Source organism: Amblyraja radiata, chromosome 2 (genome assembly GCF_010909765.2).
Source record: "Amblyraja radiata isolate CabotCenter1 chromosome 2, sAmbRad1.1.pri, whole genome shotgun sequence".
Taxonomy (NCBI): domain Eukaryota; kingdom Metazoa; phylum Chordata; class Chondrichthyes; order Rajiformes; family Rajidae; genus Amblyraja; species Amblyraja radiata.
In genome coordinates, this window is record NC_045957.1 from 90,585,632 (window position 1) to 90,591,510 (window position 5,879).

Consider the following 5,879-nt stretch of genomic DNA (forward strand, 5'->3'; position numbering starts at 1 on the left):
AAAATTTGTTCTATTTCCCTCGATCTCATTGCTCACCTTTTCAATTTCTTATTTTTTGAGGTGTGAGAGCTATTTCTGTTTACCCAGCAACTATCACCCACTAACAGTTATGATTTTAAACGGAAAGGATCAGTGAGACAGAATCAATCATCGAGAAGATTAAAAATCTCTTTCAGCACTGCCTGTGACAATCTAAACCAATAAGCAAGTCCTTCTCTGTGCAGTTACAGTAAATGGTCTTTCACATTTCCACTGAATCTGTGAACTGCACAGTGGCTGTTCAATTCATATTGCAGCCTTCATGTTAAGGCTCCTGCCTTAAATTCTCCTCACAGCTGAGACAATAAAACTTCATTAAAATCAACTAAAAACTCAAGAGTTAAAAAAGGATCCTCAATCATCATTACTGATCCAACTGGGTGCCATAAAAATACGATTCCAGACTGATGTTTATTTGGCAATTTTGGATCACTCTCTAACATGCCCCACAGTGAAGAAGGCTATCAGAAGAATACAACAGGATACAGATCAGCCACAGAATTTCATTGTTCTGAGTCATTACATATGGCATGTAAACACTCTTGACTCAAAATGCTGCAGTAGCTCAGATTCTTCATTAAAGGAAGATAGACAGTCAGAGCCGGAGTAGGGCATTTGTCCCGGTTTTGCAATTCAGTGTGTCCAAATTCAGTACCTTCATAACGGCTTTCTCCCCGTCCCTTAATCCCTCTATCCCTAAAAAATATATCCTTTTCATTCTAGAATATATGTAATGATTTGGTTTCAATTGCTCTGTAGTCAATAGACAATAGACAATAGGTGCAGGAGTAGGCCATTTGGCCCTTCGAGCCAGCACTGCCATTCAATGTGATCATGACTGACCATCCCCAGTGTATCACTCCCCAGATGCTGCCTGACCTGCTGAGTTCCTCCAGTGTTTGGCTTGAATAAATTGAGAATGAGGAAGGTGCAAGGAGGCCTGGGTATCCTCTATATACCAATTGCTGAAAGTAACCATGCAGTGGCAATAGATGGTTAACAAGGCAAATGCTATGCTAGCCTTTGAAAGGATTCGAATGGAGAAACAGAGAGCTTCAATTACATAGAGCTTGGAGAAACCACATTTTGAATATTCCATGCAGGTTTTTTTCATCTCATCGGAAAAGTCATGAAGTTACAATGTCAGCAGACATTTACTAGGCTAATACCTGGAATGGAGGGATGATGTATAAAGAAAGGGTCTATCAATTAGATTATATTCACTGGAGTTTAGAAGAATAAAAGGTGATAATTATTCATTATTTACACTTCTGTGAATGAATATAAGCACACATCCTATGAAGCAAATGGTTTTCACTCAAATGAACTGAAAATTAAATGTAACCTAATTTCATTTAGAAAGTATATTTAAATTATTAAAAGGCAAATTTGAAGCAACAGGGTTTAATAATCAAATCAAATTCATCCCTTCAATTATTTCTTTGTAAACTGATTTGTTATATAATATGAAATCCATTTGATTTTTCTGCACAAAACACTAATTCTGGCAAGTTGCATGTCTCACACTAAGCTCCACAATCCGCCTTTGTTCTACACATAGAAACATAGAAACATAGAAAATAGGTGCAGGAGTAGGCCATTCGGCCCTTCGAGCCTGCACCGCCATTCAATATGATCATGGCTGATCATCCATACACAGGCTTTTCTCACACTCATTTCTTGTGCTCACCTTCTTATTCTCACTTCACTCAGTGTTCCTGCAATGCTCAGTGGCAGCTTCCTGAGTTGCCCCTCTCTCACACGTCTTCAGACTTACTGTAACAGTTGGGTATGTGGCCCTTTACGTTGACCTCTTCCCCCAAGCATGACATCTTTCTATTAGTGCTAACAATCTCTTTCTGGCTGAAAAAATAAAGTCATGAATACAAGAAGAGCAGAAGAGTTACAATTTCACCACCTCAGTTTCTTCTTTCAGTTTTGGCACTGTTATTTAATTTGTATTTGATTTGCATTAATCTCAATAATAATTCAGTAAGGAGAAATTTAGGTTACAGTGCTGGTTGAGTGTTATACGCCAGATGAAGCTTTGGCATTTTCTGCAACAGATGACTGTGGACGCTAGTTCATTGGAGGTATTGAATGAGGAGGTAAATAACTTCTTGAAAGTTTATGGAATTAATTTGGTGGAGTTTAGAGATACAGCATGGAAACAGATCCTTCAACCCCCCAAGCCCACTCTGACCATTGATTACCCATTCACGCAAGTTCTCATCACTATTTCTCATCCACTCCCTACATATTAGATGCAATTGTACATTTGAGGCCTGGCAGCATCCTCGTAAATCTTGTCTGCACTCTTTCCAACATAATGACATCAGGACTGTTCAGGACTGGGATGTGAGCATCTACCATAAGAGCATCTATTGCTCATAAGAGCATCTACCATCACTATTGTTGCTATTGTTGGGCTTCTTCATTCCAAATGAATAGTGCAGAAAAAATGATGTTCAAGGGATATAGGGTCAGTGCCGAAAAGTGACACTGCAGTAAAAGATCCACCATCACTCTGCCATGATGTAATTGGCATGAGAGGGGTGGGAGATTGCAACCTTCACGTGGTCCACCCTGTTTCGACGAATGTAATCAACCCGATATGCACAAACAAATAGATTAAATAGAACAAGTTGACCTACAACTTTAGGCTGTGCATGCCATACGCAAGAAAAATATTGGCATGAGAGGCTAAATGTCGTACACCTATTTCTATTTTTATGCTCTCATGTTCTTTTGTAAATGGCATGGTGAGCATAGTGAGTAAAATATGTTAAAGAAGCAAGCTAAAATCTCAAAACAATAGCAAATAATCTCAAAACAATCTGAAATGTACAAATCACAATGGCGATACCAATTCTAGTGACCATTGTCTCCGCTGCTGATTGCCAATCTGAATTTAATATTTATTAAAACATGAAGTGCTGGAGCAACTCAGTGTGACAAGCAGCATTTGTGGAGTGACTGGGTATGGTGCATTATCCCTTCTCTCCACAGATTCCGCTTAATCCATTGGATTACACCAGCACTTTTTTTTTGCTCAAGATTCCACCATGTGCAGTTACTTGTGTCACTCAACATTATTTAGAGTCATAGAGTGTGGATACACGTCCTTCGGCCCAACTTGCCCACGCCGACCAACATGCCCCATCTACATGAGTCCGTCCTGCTTGCTTTTGGTCCATATCCCACTAAACCTATCCTATACATGTACCTGTCCAATTGTTTTGAACATTCCAATAGTACCTGTTTCACCAACTTCCTCCAGCAGCTTCTTCCATACACCTAAAGGGACCCCTCAGGTTCACATTAAATCTTTCCCCCCTCACCTTAAACCTATATCGCTGGTTCTTGATTCCCCTAATCTGTGCCTTTAACTGATCTATTCCTCTCATGATTTTGTACACCTCTATAAGATCACCTGTATAGTTTATGCTTGCTGTTTTACGTGTTAGGGGTGCTAGCCCTACGCCCAACCCTCCTCCTTTGTCCGGGCTTGGGATCGGCACTGGCTTGGGGTGTCCATAACCAGAGGCAGAGGTAAACACGGAGGCGAACAAACCTATCGAGGGTGGAAGATGTCGCACATAACCGAACAGAATGGCGAAAGCTTGCTGCCCAATGCACTCAACAGTGTGGGAGGAACTATGTCTATGTAAGTAATAAGATCACCCCTCGTCCACCAGCACTCCAAGGAATAAAGCCTTAGCCTGCTCAACCTCTTCCTGCGGCTCAGTCCCTCTAGCCCTGGCAACATCCTGGTAAATCTTCTCTGAACCCCCTCAAGCTATAACATGGTGACCAAAACTGAAAACAATACTCTAAATGTGGCCTCATCAATGTCTTATAACTGTAATGTGACCTCCCAACTTTTATACTCAATATTCTCACCGATGAAGGCCAATGTGCCTAAAGCCTTCAACCACCCAATCCTCCTGTGATACCACTTTCAAGGAACTATGCACCTACACTCCTAGATCCCTCTGCTCCACAATACTCCCCAGAGCCCCATCATTCACTGTGTATGTCCCTCCCATGTTAGACTTCCCAAAATGTAACACTGCATATTTCTCTGCATTAAATTCCATTAGTTTGTTTGTGTCCTGTCCCACACAACAGCCCCAGTATCAAGGCTCCAATTACATTCAATCAGCTTCAATGGACAGGCCTTGTAATGTGCATGCCCAACACCAGACTTCTGAAATAGCCATTGTTTTCAATGCTCCATCACAACAAAGAAAGCAGCAGACCGACAAAGGAAATAATTCAAATATGATATCAACACCTCCATGAAAATTTGCAACATCCTGGGCCATCTCTGGCACATAACCAACCAAGGTGGACAAGAAGCATTGAGAAGGAACCTGGGATATAACAAGTGTTGGAAGGAACTGCAGATGCTGGTTTAAACTGAAGATAGACACAAAATGCTGGAGTAACTCAACGGGACATGCGGCATCTCTGGAGAGAAGGAATGGGTGACGTTTCGGGTCGAGACCCATTTACAGGATGGGATTATTGCAAACACTCATTTCCCATGATAGAATCAACCACTTTGCAGACAGTCCATAAAATATAATATTTGGCAGAAAAAACTCATTGCCTCCCAAACTGTGAGCAACTACAAACGCAAATATCAAATTTTACTTTTCCCTTGCAGAAACTTTGTTTACTTTGCAAACTGACGTGAGTGCATATGGCAGACAAAAATGCTGGAGAAACTCAGCGGGTGGGGCAGCATCTATGGAGCGAAGGAAATAGGCAATGTTTCGGATCGAGACCCTTCTTCAGACCCTTCTTCAGTCTGAAGAAGTGCCTCAACCCGAAATGTTGCCTATTTCATTCGCTCCATAGATGCTGCCTCACCGGCTGAGTTTCTCCAGCATTTTTGTCTACCTTCGATTTTCCAGCATCTGATGTTCATTCTTAAACATGAGTGCATAAGGCGCACAGTAATGGACTGAGAATGCAGGAGGCACAGTGGTGCAGCAGGTAGAGCTGCTGTCTCACAGTGCCAGAGACCTGGGTTCTTTCCTGGCCTTGGGTAGTGGTCTGCATTGGAATTTGCGCTTTCTCCCTGTGATCACGTGAGTTTCCTCCGGGTGCTCCGGTGTCCCGCTGCATCCCGAAGACATTCATGGTAGTTGGTTAAGTGACCTGTGTAAATTGCCCTAAGTGTGCAGGGAATGGATGCAACAGTGGGATGTTGGAGCATTACAGTGGTACAGTGGTAGAGCTGCTGCCTTACGGCGCCAGAGACTTGGCTTCGATCCTGACCACGATGCTGCCTATAATAATATACTTGACTAAGTGGGACCCATTGGGCCCCAGCATCACACGGGAGGGCTGGTCACCAACGCAATATTTCACCTCTCCACCAATTCCAATATTGCTCGCCAGTGGGGGGGCTGTCTGTTGCACTAGTATGGGAGTTGCGGGATAAAGGTACTGGTTTCAAGAGAGCTAGTATAGACATTGTGGGCCGAATGGATTCTTGGGCTGGCATCCAACTGTTGCAACGATTTTAAAAGCCAAGCCAAGGCAAACAATTGGGCTGCAGCCACCTGACAACCAAAATTCATTTTGTGAACACAAACTTTTTTAAAAGGCGAGGCAAACAATTGGGCTGCAGCCACATGACTACCAAAATTCATTTTGTGAATACAAACTTTTTAAAAAGGCTCCGCAAACAATTGGGCTGCAGCCACCTGACACCCAAAATTCATTTTGTGAACACAAACTTGTTAAAAAGGCGAGGCAAACAATTGGGCTGCAGCCACCTGACAACCAAAATTCATTTTGTGAACACAAGCTTGTTTAAAAGGTGA